This window comes from Mercenaria mercenaria, chromosome 12, assembly GCF_021730395.1.
Source record: "Mercenaria mercenaria strain notata chromosome 12, MADL_Memer_1, whole genome shotgun sequence".
In the NCBI taxonomy this organism is placed as follows: domain Eukaryota; kingdom Metazoa; phylum Mollusca; class Bivalvia; order Venerida; family Veneridae; genus Mercenaria; species Mercenaria mercenaria.
Window position 1 is genome coordinate 52,906,078 of NC_069372.1, and position 14,179 is coordinate 52,920,256.

General features: G+C 32.4%; 1 long non-coding RNA gene across 1 annotated transcript; it reads right to left on the minus strand.

Moving 5' to 3' along the window:
* Positions 1–7,416: 7,416 nt before the first annotated feature.
* On the minus strand, positions 7,417–11,495 carry LOC128547391 (uncharacterized). Its single transcript, XR_008366495.1, has 5 exons — positions 11,394–11,495; positions 10,827–10,926; positions 10,209–10,307; positions 9,712–9,796; positions 7,417–9,102 (listed from the first exon to the last, which is right to left on the minus strand). It is a non-coding gene; the product is annotated as an uncharacterized LOC128547391 (long non-coding RNA).
* Between the last annotated feature and the right edge of the window lie 2,684 nt (positions 11,496–14,179).

The window sequence follows — 14,179 nt, forward strand, 5'->3', positions numbered from 1 at the left end:
AAATTTCAAATGAATTCTATAAATATTTACCGAGATAAATCCATTTTTATTAAAATCAGGGCAGGTAATCATGCATTGGTATATGCATGTAGAAGATACAAAGTACAAGCCTATACAACAATATATTAGTAAAGAATTCATATCGAAAACTGTTCAGTTAAGAGTTATCTAATATGACTATTTCTTACCATGAAAGACATAAAACTTTAAAGACATCAAACCAATAACTTTAGAAGCTGCTAAGGTGTATGAATTCATTTAGATAAAAAATAAAGGGAGGTAATTTGTCATAAATTCAGTCAATGTGTATCTTCACTGATTGTCCAAATCCATCTGTTGACATAAATGAAATTTCAGATCAGTATCTTCATTAGTTACAGATATATACCCATTTTAATTTGAAATAAAGGGAGATAATTTGACATAAATCAGTCCATAGTTATCTACCCTGATTGTTTCAGTGCAATAAATGACAATACTGAAATTTCAAATAAGTCCTATAAGTACTTACTGATATAAATCCATTTTGATTACAATCAGGGGAGGTAATCAGATATAAAATAACTCTGGAACCTACGATTGGAGCTGACAGATTTGTCATGGAATCAAAGAATTATTGTTGTTGAAGATATTATGGAAGTTTGTATCAAATCAAACCATAAATGAAGTCTCTATTTGGTTGCAAAAGCCAAAATAGCAAATTTTGGACCTTTAAGGGGCCAACACTCTAGAACCCATGATGCAAACTAGCCAATTCAAGAAATGAACCAAGATCATGTGGTGATACAAGTTGTGTGCAAGTTTGGTTAAAATCAAATCCTAAATGAAGCTGCTGTTGTACAGACAAGGTCAAAATAGCTAATTCTGGCCCTTTCAGGGGCCATCACTCTGGAACCCTTGACGGAATCTGACCAGTTCAAGAAAGAAACCAAGATCTTATGGTGATACAAGTTGTGTGCAAGTTTGGTAAAAATCAAATCATAAAGGAAGCTGCTATTTTGCAGACAAGGTCAAAATAGCTAATTTTGGCCCTTTCAGGGGCCATAACTCTGGAACCCATAATGGGATCTGGCCAGTTCAAGAAAGGAAATGAGATCTTATGGTGACACAAGTTTTATGCAAGTTTGACTAAATTCAAATCATAAATGAAGCTGCTATTGTGCAGACAAGGTCAAAATAGCTAATTCTGGCCCTTTCAGGGGCCATCACTCTGGAACCCTTGACGGAATCTGACCAGTTCAAGAAAGATTTTTGTTTTTGTTTTGGGTTTAACGCCGTTTTTCAACAGTATTTCAGTCATGTAACGGCGGGCAGTTAACCTAACCAGTGTTCCTGGGTTCTGTACCAGTACAAACCTGTTCTCCGCAAGTAACTGCCAACTTCCCCACATGAAGTATCAGAGGTGGAGGACTAATGATTTCAGACACAGTGTCGTTTATCAAATAGTCACGGAGAACATACGCCCCGCCCGAGGATCGAACTCGCGACCCCGCGATCCGTAGACCAACGCTCTTACCTACTGAGCTAAGCGGGCGGGCAGTTCAAGAAAGAAACCAAGATCTTATGGTGATACAAGTTGTGTGCAAGTTTGGTAAAAATCAAATCATAAATGAAGCTGCTATTTTGCAGACAAGGTCAAAATAGCTAATTTTGGCCCTTTCAGGGGCCATAACTCTGGAACCCATAATGGGATCTGGCCAGTTCAAGAAAGGAACCAAGATCTTATGGTGATACAAGTTGTGTGCAAGTTTGGTTAATATCAAATCATAAATGAAACCTCTATCGTGCAGACAAGAAATTGTTGACGGACTGACGGACGCACAGACGACGGACGACGGACGAAGGGTGATCACAAAAGCTCACCTTGTCACTATGTGACAGGTGAGCTAAAAAGTAGTTGTGCTCTATTGATTGTGGTGTGTGTTTTTATGGTATGGAGAGGTGACTGGGTGAGTTTAGAAATTTTATAAGTTTATGTTTATCTCACACAATTTCATTTTTCTCTAAAACAAGTCAGTTCCTAAAGCGCGTATGACCAGTAAGCTTTTCAAAAGTGAACGTATATTTCTATCCATACAAGAATCCATATGTATACCCAACGCCATGTCAAAGCTGACCTGAACTTCAACATGACATACTAGTCAGGTAAGATGTAATCTTTTCTCATAAAACTAATCTTTCGTATCCATATGATTCCTGATAATGACATGACGACCTTAACAGACATGTTTTAGCAACCAAAGTTATGTCATGAATATGATACCAGTTAAAATAACAGCGTAAGTCTCCCAGGCGAAACAATCACAATGCCTTATGATAATCAAATTATGATTGAAATATTTTGCGGTAATTCTCTGTTTTTTACGAGGTGTTGAGTTACAATGCTTTGTAAGTTATACACATACAGCTTCGTTCACTTACTTGACAAAAGCAGGTATGCATGTCTGCAGGCATACCTTCATTTTTTTTTTATTGTGCTTCAGTATGATGATCTCCATTTAATTTCGTACTCTATGCTAGGTACCTTCTGAAGCATAGAACGTTGAAGTAGGCTCAGTTTGAATATGTCTGTTAGTGAGTGATAATGAAATATAAAGAATTCCTCATGCCCCTGGTATATGCTTAATAAATGAAGATATCTTAATTAAGACAGTTTTCAGGTTAATTAAAGGGGTTGAAAGTAATGACGAAACCTGTAAAAGTCAGTTACTGTGGAGTTCCGATAAATTGTATCTAGAGCTGATATGTTTTCATTCCGTATTAGAATTCAAAAACAACAGATACGTTAATCTCTGTTTTTGGATACGCTTCGCATTATTCTGTACACCTTTGGAGATTAACCAATGTAGTTTAATGCAACATTTTTGGCAATATTACTAAATTAAATACGAAACTACAAGTTTTAGCATATTCTGCTTTTCAAAAGCCAAAGTAAGTTATAATAAAAACACAGTAATATTTTGAAGAAATGTTACACTTTGTTTACGATATTCTAATTCCACGAGTGTTTTTCCCAGTTTCATTAACTGCATCTGTGCAAGAGTAATTAAAACAATATCAGATTTGCTCATTTTTGTCTAGTTTGTTACAGATAAAATTGCAGATAACAGGGTAAAAAAAGTCAGAAGCATTACGCGTAATTAACCGAGAACATTCACTTTTAGTACAAAGTTGCATATTTTGTAAAGTTTTATCACTTACGGGTCTAAATTTAGAGAAACTTGATCACTAAAGTGCGTGAGGTTATCACAATGCAGAATCATTTTACTGTTATATAAAAGAGTTTGCACTTAATTGTGACATAAATCTATGATGTTATTTACCGTGAAAAACTCTGAACTCTTTCGTATTCATTTCAGGCATGTGGCTATACAAAAAAAAAAACATTTGAATAAATACGTTGTGTTTTGAATAAAATAAATTGAAGTTCACGTACACATAAACAGAGATGCGAACTAACAATATCGATATATAAAGCATTCGTATTAACAAAAATGCTCAACTTGTCATTTAGAAATTTCTTCACCTTCACATACAAACGTACAAATCCAGATTATAGAAAGTGTATGAAGACAAACAGTTTAAGTAAAGTGTTTTAAAGTAGATATTTTTGTAATTCTTTATCTTCTTTAATATCTATTTTATAATGAGAAAATCGATGTTACGGCAAGGATATCCGCCGAAACATTTGAAAAACGAAATGAATCTTTTCGTATTGACGTATTTCCAGAGAAATACCTATTATACTAGATGATTATCATCTATGCTCAGCGTCTATGTCCTATTTGGATTTTAGTGATTTGATTCAGTTCCGATAGCTTATTATATAAAGCTGCATATGTAATTACTTGGACAAGATATATTGAATCCAAGTACAGGCTGACCTTGCATGAATGTACTTACTCGTAAGTAGTAAAATAATAAGATTCTGCATATTGCTGAAATAAAATAAAATCTTAGAAAAAAATGATTGCTGGGCAACAGTGAAAACCGTTTGCCAGGCGTTGATGAATGATCTAGTCAATTACTTAACGAGGTACAGACTATAGACTGGAGACATAATAATTAACCATGTAATAGCAATAGCAAATTTCTGTTGAGTTAATATCAATGTAAATAAAGTGAACGAATTTCTCTGCACTGCAATACAAGTTTGCATACTAACATATTGTAGTACTACACGGAGAGTTTAAACATATAAATGAAACTGTTTTCATATAAAATTCCTTTCAGTCAGGTCATTATTCAAAAGTTCCTTTTCATTTCATAATATAGGTTTATTTACCAGTATGAGAGGTAATTAAAATCGGAATTGATGCACTCCCTCCTTTTGATCAAAGTCGGTAGGAACCGTTTGTTAAAACTTGCTAAAACGTCCAGGTTTCAATTTTCAAAACTGCAAGCTCTTTACTTCTGTATATAATTGTCTTTATTTACATGTCCTGCACGTATACTTAATATATCAACAGGAAGTTGGTATATCACGATATGTGTTTGACTTGCATAGCTTTAATTCATTAAAATTTAACATTAAACTCAGTTTAAGAAACCGTTCATTATAAACTGACTTTTATAATTGTCTCTATAGCAGTTTTAATTGACTTTTAATACTGTTTCCCTGAAGAATGCTTTTATTTATTTTATATGACTTTATACAGGCCAACATACAAGTGTTCAGCCATGTCTGTTTCCTTTATTGGTAATGGCTGAGTCGTTACATACAATCAAGCCATTTTTGAAGAATTGCTACGTGTTTCACTGACTCTTCAATGAGCTTTGCATAACACATAGGTTAAACGTTGGCTGCTCCTCGCCATTACCTATAATAATAACAAAGAGTAGTTCATGCCAGACAGTTGAGTCATTAGCTACGCAATTTAAGTATTGCTATTAAATCATCTATTTTAAACCTCATCCTTTACATGTGTATTCCTTTTACCTTGCGGCTTAATGTTCTTCATACAAATAGCACCAAGCAGCATCTTTCTTATTGTGGTGTATTGAACAAACTTGCAACAAAGATGTATTTAAAAGAGGAATGTCTATCTGCAAAACAATGCAATACACCTTGTTCTTGTTTCCATAATTGAACTTCAAGGCGACATCTGGCATAATGACGTACAAATACCTTTTGTTTTATTTTTCTTCAAAAAAGGAACAAGATGAAAAGTGAAATCTAATCAGAATACTTACCTTTTGTCTTCTAAATATTACTAAAATTTTCTACATAGTCTAAAAGGCAATATTGAACCTTCAACCGAGTGAAAAAATAAGGGCTTTAATTGAATTGCTGAAATAAGTGGTTCAAAAGTATGGTAGGAACGTTCTTTTGCAGGTAGAAGCTGAACATTTATGAAAATGACAAACGGCAAGATAATTACAACAAGCTCTTTCTTTAAATTAAATGAAGGATTAGGTGGTCCAAACTAGCCCATAAATTGGATTGTACTTAAACGAATGGTAAACGAGATCATGGCTTTCATTTTCCTATTATTACAGGAAAATAACGTGAACCATTAACTCAATATCTCTTTAACTTATTTTCAACTTGGGCAGAAGCATAAAATCTAAATAATGAATATGGATTATTTTAGGAGAAAGTTCCATCCTAAGCAAAACTCAGTTGCCATACATCATGGCTCTAACCTTTGGAATAACTAACTATACAGTGTCTTTTGATCTTAGCTTCCTGACCTGTTTGTGTATTTCTATCGTGTCCTTTATAAAAACTTGGGAAAGGCCATGTTAAGGTTTGTACGTGAGGGTCAGAATGTTTGTCTGTTGTTTCATATCCACATTTGAGTCTTACAGAACTTCGAGTTTCATCAAACAGTTTGTTGACTTCGTTATATAGTCACCGGCTTTTACCGATACGTTTGCAAAGTCTTTGCTGTTTAGACTTAAATGTGATTCAAGACCGATCTCTGCAAATTTGCTGATTGGCAAAATGTGTACGTTTTTTTGTCATTTGCACCCAAGCTTTCGTTTGAGATGTTTAGCTTTAATCAAACAAACTCGATTACTTCAGAGCAAAAATGTATTGTTCTGAAATATTCTCAAGACATGATTTCATTTTGTTACACAACGTTATTTTGTTTTACTCTAAAAATCAGCAGAAATGAAAATTTTTAGTATTTTGACAAACATAATATGACAAACATCTAGCAAACTGAAACAAACTTACTTTAGAATGTTTTACATTATGCTGTGTGGAGTTTTAATATGTTACTTTTATTTATAATATAAATCCATTACAGAAACAGTAAGGAACTTATTTATTCAAACGAAATTAGTACTAATATATGCAAAGATTGTATAATTGACTGAGTCAAAATTTATAATACAGTATTCATACATCGTATAACATAATATCTGTCATGTAACCGACGACATTCATTAACAAGTGGTTAATTTCTCCTATCTATTGTTTGTACAGCCTTTTGATTGCACTAAAGCAATGTTTTTATTTATTTGAAACATTTACGATAAGCATGAAATATGGTGGCTGATTTGTGCCATTTCTTTATTTCGATCTGTCGCGGCGGCACAACGAAAAACGTCATTATTGCGCCCCGTCAAACGTTGCGCCGCCAAACGTCGCCCCACCATAAAATAGCAAAACAAATCTATAAGGGAATCCTTTGGAAGCATAAAATGCATCCAAGCTAAATAATGGCAAACTCGGTTTGAATAAGTATGTTTATGAGAGGAAATGGTAAGTATAACACCCTACGCCTCACATTTTAACGGAACTTTATTACACAGGTATTGAATGGACTTCATGATTCCTTCTTTCGCTCAGTCGTTTAATGAGAAGAATAATTTCATCACATCCCGCGAGAGCGAGACAATCACATAGGCATTGTACCTAATTTAAAAAATATTTAAAAAATGGAATAAAAAAGTAAATATTGTCATATATGATGTCATTGCATGATACAACAACTTTTATTTTCAATGTTCTGTCATCAGTAATGGAATAATGTCCAAAAGATGATCAACAACAAATAGTCCTACCTGTGTAAAGGAAAGGTAACTGTGTAAGTAAATATTGGTTACTTAAGACAGTACTAGTTATCTCCCTTATCAATTTGCATATAAAGTGTCAGAATTGACCCTAAATTGACCTATGGTCTGTTTCATGTAGCAATCAAAGAAAACACTGATGTTCTTAAATATTTATTTAATTATGTTTATATGAAATATAATGATTTATATAATGTTTTATGAAAATAGTACAGGTATGTTAATGAAAGTGATAAGTATATGGTATTGCACTTTGTTGACAGTAAAAAATATGAATTATATACAAAAATGGAAATTTTCATGAGATAAAGAACATAGCTACAAAAATAAGCCAACCAATTTCTAAGAAAAGGCAACTTCATAGTAACAGTGAAAATCAAAAGTACTGTTTGAATAATGCCAGTTCAAATCAAAATACAACATTTTTGGAAACTTTTATGAAAGTTTTATGGAGGCTGCTGAAGTCCAGTAGCCTGTAATGTGATATAAAATCTGAAATACAAAACGTTTGACTAGTACAGTGGTGACATCACTTTAGTGTTTCTAAAGTAACCATGCCACTATCAAAGTTGACAGGGAACTTAAGGAAATTAACCTGCAAAGATTCGTGAAGACTAATCAATAGTATATTGTCCAGACAAACAAATCAGGACAGGCACACCATTTGGACAACTAAGTCTTCATTTCCGTAAACTGGCACAACAAAAAGTAATGACAATTTAAAATACTGAAAACATACTCATGACAAGTACAAAAGGGCCAACATTTCTGAGTCATAGAACTTTCTGATCTTATGATGCTTAATGAAGTAACATGTTACACAAAATATTGCTATGGTAAGAAAAGGGCAATAATTATGAAAAAGCCAAATGCAGTTATGGAACTAGTGCATTTAATGTCAAATTATTACAGTTTGCAATTGTAAGACGTTTGTTACATTTTTTCATTAACAAAGTGGAAGGTGTTTTAGGTATTTTTATGACAAAACATGTCTCCCACCTATGTATACCTTTAGCTGTGGCGGCTATTTTGTGCAGCAAAATGGAAAGTGTCGATGATATGCAAAAATATACTTGGTAATGATCACTCGTGAAGTTTCATCAAAATCTGTTAAGTAGTTTTAACCTGTGAAAGCCGACAAGATTTTTCTATTTTTAGCTCTGGCTGCAATTTAGTGCATCAAAACGAAACATTCAAGCGATATGCACAACACTATGCTTGGTACTGATCGTCCTGTGAAGTTTCATCAAAATCTGGCCAGCAGCTTGTCCTCTTAAAGCCAGACAGGCTTAATGCGGATAGACGAGTAGGCATAATTAATACCTCTCTCCACCTTTAGATGAGACATAATTCCGAGATAAAACCTTATATACAACACTTTACAAAATCAGGATGCTAAAAAATGGATGTGCAATACCTCTACCTACTCTTCAGTGAAATGAAAAAGGACAAAACACAAGTAATATGGAGGAGTTATGGGCCATGACACATACGATAAACAAATGTTTTAAGACTGAAGAAAATGCATTGATTAGTTCAAAAATTTACATTAGTGTTTTAGTTCAATATAAACTTTGTCATACTAAAATGATATTGCAGTTATAATGACCAATCACTTTTTAGATTTATGAAAGAAAAAAAACAATTTATGCCAACCTTAAACTTAAACTTTAAAAGCAAAAATTATCAAACGTTTTACTGTGGTATTGCATGAAATTAAATTTTGTCACCATACAAATCATTAATGATTTTAATAATACTGATCACTATGGTCTTAAGTTTGATTTGTGAACATACTGTGCTATAAACTGAGACAAAACAGTACTGATACACTACAAGACACAGTATTTTGAACATTATAACAGTGTAATGTTTACATATTCTCAAAGTTTCTGAATCACATTTACATGCACCGCTGGACAGGACTTGCTGCTCTCTACATGTGTGTCCTACAATAACAGCAAATATGTAACAAAGTTGATTCAGAAGGCTCCTCTATACTAAACTGTGCAAGCTGCAGACACTGATCTTGAACAATAGCTGAACGGTGACACATAAGATTTCACAGGTATATATCTGAAGAAAGAAATGCATATTGTAGTAACTCTGTATTCGAGGTGTCTGCAGCTCTTTAATATTCAAAATATGTATATTTCTGAATATAAGGTAGAATAAAAGTGTTACTGGATTAATAAAACTTCAACATATCTTATGCATAAGACCCATTTTAGTAGAATATATGAAGAGGCCAATAGTGACCCTAAGTCACTCACTTGACCTTACTATTTGACCTAAAATATATGTATGACACACTTCTTATTTTGGAATATTATGATGGCAGGCTATATTTTATTCTATATCTTAAATACTCTGAAAATAACACACCTTTTACTTGACATTTCATAATTTATATCTTACATTCACCTTTTTAAGCTTATAACAATAGAATTGTGTTTACCTTTTTAATCAATTTCAGGAGAAAAATGTAAGATATTTGGAAAGTTACAGTCATAAGTCTGTAATTATTTGGTACTGTATAATTTCTTTTTGTAAGTGTAAAGTTTATATATCATACTTGACCCTTGGTCTCATGTGAAATAAACTTTACACAAGCCTCTAGAAGTGATATATACCAAATCAATAACTGAATTACATTGTAACTCATTGAATATTGTAAACAATTACCTGAAGGTATCAATATCTGTGTTTAATTAAGTCATACAGGTCAACACTGGCATTCTCATCATATGAATCCACAGAACATTTTACACTGAAATAAAAAAACAGCTTCCTAGTACAAATTTTGTACTTCAATTACTGAGTTTTACAGATTTTACATTAAATTAGGACTCTAATCCATTGAAAACATCAAGTGACAGATATCAAGAAAACATTGCATTAAAAAGATATTTAAACAAAATGGTTAATGCTATAGTGTATTTAAAAGCTTTGAAACATGGTTAGTGGCTGACAATAATAGTTCTTTTATCTCTGTATCATATGAAAGGCTAAGAGTTAAGAAGTCTGAATAGATATCTTTACCTAAGTCAAAATTTCTTGATTCAAAATGGTTGGCTGTACCATCCTTCATGAAACTTCATAAAATCATTTTAATGACATTTACAATGTGTACCTGTTAAATGTTTAGAGGAATGTAATTTTAATAACTGGCATTATATTACCCTTGACATGTTAAACTTGTTAAAGAGTATCATTTGTACATCATTGTACCATCAGACCATCTTTCACTTCTGTCAACCTGACTAGACATGTTGGACACCCTGAAATATATAAATGATAAAATCTGTGAACAGTTAACAATCATCATGCAAAAACCATAACACCATCTTTATAAAATCACCTTAACACCTTGATCTTAAAAAATATTATTATTTCAAGTTATTATTGTCCATTAACGTATAATGTATCCCATCCATAATCATTACATGACTCCTTATATAATTTACCAGTTCATAGTTTGGAATGGCTTCCAGTCTAAATCCAGAAGTTGAAGAAAACAAATTATGAAAGTTTATTTATGGTGTCATTTAAAAGAATGACCTGCCTGTTAATTGTCAACTGTTTGCTCTTTTTAATATTGATAGGCTATTGCATTTTATCAAATGTTGTCTAATATATATATCAACTGTCAATAGTTTACAAGACTTGAAGTATTAATTAGATGTCACTGACTTGTTTACTGTCAACATCATAAAGAGAGATAAAACTACATGTAAATTGTAAAACATTGTATGAGATACCCTTCCATCATGTATAAATTGCCTTTAAAAAGAAATTACATAGAAGTAGTATCCCACTGTTTTGACTGCCCCTGCTCTATCTAACTTTTTAAGCTTCTGCAGCCACTTTAATGTGTCATCTGTTCGCTTGTACTTCTTTCTGAAATGAGGTAATTATAATATAATATTTCAATAACTTATAATAATAAATATATTATATTATTCTTTTCCTACAATTTGCAACAGTTTATTTTGAAAATTCATTTTATCTCAATTACATTCTGTTCTGACTACAGCTAAAATACATAGAACAGACTATAAGCTATTTTAAGGTCAAAGGTCACTCTAAAAGGAAAAATCGGTAAACTTAGGCCCAGTTAATCACAGATGCTTTAAATAAGCTGTCATTTCACACATCGATTTGTCATAGGATTATGTATCTACAAACAAAAAACAAGAAAAAACAAATTAATAGAAAGAACATTTTTTGGGCAATTTAAAAAGCGACAATGAAAGTGAAAGTAGAAAGTCAATATTTTCTTATCGACTTTTCTTTCATAATTTCCATTTAAAGCGTAACAGTTTCCTTTCATACTGTATTGAATAATCCATAAACATTATACTTACCGTTTTAATGCATGAAAAATCCTCATGGTACCCGTAAACTTATAATTTGTTGATAACCTCTCAGTTTTCGGCCGTTTTCACGTGAAAATACGAAACCGGTGTAAACATAAATGTTCTACTTCCGGCGGTATTCGATTGCGTAAATCGGCTCTAGTACTATGCCTAAATCACATCCGTTTCCTTGAAGTATCAATCAATAATCATACTGAATGATAGCCACATAGAACACAAAAGACATAATTGTTTCATACTTATTTTGCGATTTTAATAACAGGGTTAACAATATGGAACTCTTAGTGAAGACCCATTAAATTGCCGTAAAGTGTGCTTGTTTGAATAAATTTTGCCGAAAATATAAATTGAATTTCTATATGCAGATACAAAACGCGACCTGGGCAAGAAGGTCTCATCGTTGTTATTACACGATACGGATGAGCCCTACCGGTTGGCAATTAGAATAGTGCTTTATGTTACATATCATTGTGTCATATATTTCTGTGATGTGCTAAATTCAACTTCCATAAGTTTCGTTTGGTTTCAAAACTCCTTGGTCTGCCTGAAAGATAATTGCAAACCATATCGTAATGCATAATAGATTCCATACATTTCAACTTTGTGGCTTAAAAACACACCTTGACAATGTGTCTTGAAATAACATGAGTAAAATTCATAATGTGTTATAATTAAATAGTTTACCACTTTGAAATGACCCGTCATATATAACATGTATGTAACCAGTTTATCTAAAGGTACGATTCCGCGCACCTTTATGCATACTGTTAGTGTTTTACAGTTTCCTTTTTTCTTTGAGTAAATTTATATTGGTGTTGAAGACAACTTTATGCATTTTTCGAATGTGGCGATTCGCGTAGAATTTTTTACTGTTTTTATACTGTTACATATTAATTATATAGAGTTTATGCATGTTTTAATCATGCAAAATCACGTTGTGCATAAAATAAACTTTATCATAATTTTCCAAGTTTTGGCTATGTTTGTCTTTTTTCATTTAGTCCTATTGCTTTTCAAAACAAAAATGGTTTAATGATGTTGAATATAGTTATTGTACATTGGTCTATAAATAACATTTATTCAAATCAGTTATCTATCTGTGTTCACCAGACTGCTTCTGCTTGTTTAAACAATTCATTTATAATATGACACAAACTAATTTAACACAAATGTTAAGAATAATTCTAGTTTTCTCCTTATGAATGAATAGAAAAAATGAAAAAAAAAACACAGGTCACCCAATACGACATAAATAAAAATGTTGCAGGCCCGGTTTGACTGAGCCTGTTCATGGATGGTAGTGGAAATGCAAGCTACCGTCCACGCCCTCTAGCCCCGGTGTTGTTTTTTGTATGTATATCTTCGTTCTTTCAATGCTTATTTTTCACTCTGCCTTTTACCATGACTTCATCTAATAATGATAAAGACTGAGTGAGTTACCTAACAAAAAGACACATTCTGTTACATCAAATAAAGAACTTTGTCGAATATACATATGCCGTTCCATGGGAAAATCTGTATTAGTGACATGATATCATTATTGCATAACAAATAGTTTAAAATACTGGAAAATCGTTCTTTTTCTTATGTTTATGCAGAAACTTAAACACTTGTATATAGTAATTCAGTTAAGCACATTCTACCTTATTTTACAAATAAATGTTATTTGTGTTGTAATGGCAACAAAGATTCCAAAGCACCCAGGCACCATGAGAATATATGATAGGTGTAAAATCATTTTAAATTGTTTCTAAATATTCAAATGTATGTTTTGTTAGTGATACGCAAAAGTATTGTAAGTCTAGAAATAGTGAAGATAATTTTTTCAATTTTTAACGTAAAATAATCTTCTTCATAAATATTTTGTAATCTCAATCACTAATACAAGCTTACACTTCCGCTACCGTCCATGAACAGGCTCACTCAAACCGAGCCTGCAACATTTTCATTTTTGTGGTCTTGGTCGACCTATGGTTTTCCACTTTGTTCTATTTTGTTATGGAACAGCCTACATATATCTTAAATCAGCTGTTTGTTTGATCAGTTTCATATGTAATTATCATAACTTAGGCATAACTTTTATGTAATTTTATACATTTGCTTCAGCTCAATCTTCTTACTCTAAATATGTTTTCATAAAATATCTTGCTATGTCAAAAGTTAAAGAGTAAATAATAGAAATAAAACCATTGATGGCATTGATGGCAAAGCCTAACATTAGTTATTGTCCTCTAGCCCTTGAGTTTGACAGTTTAATGTTATATTCAACGTTTTATCTCCTGTTTGTTTTCAAAGTCGTAATATCGTTGACGTCCTTGAATTCGGTTTGAATATGAAATAATAAACGAAAATAAACTATATTAGCTATAACTGTCACAAATGTATTTCGGTCCGAAGCAAACGAAGCATAAAAACGCAACCAAGGAAATATAAAAGCATTCTAGGGGTTTTCCGATTCTGTTGATGAGTTAGTTCCTTGCACCGATTTAAGCAAATACAAAATTTGATAAATTTGATGATACAGAAAATGATAACCCGCTTGCGGTGCCATCCACTGTTTCAACCATTACGTATTACGTATGTACAACTGAAACGCCTGTTGTCTTTTACTTTTATGAAGTGTTAATAGGCCTTAGTCTCTATGTCGTAGCTACATGTTGATTACAAAACTATAACATCTCAAAGCAATGTGACAGTAGTAAATTTGTCGAAATAGCCATACAAATAAACAAACTGTAGAGTCACTTTTGGGGAAATTGATTTCTGCCAGCCAT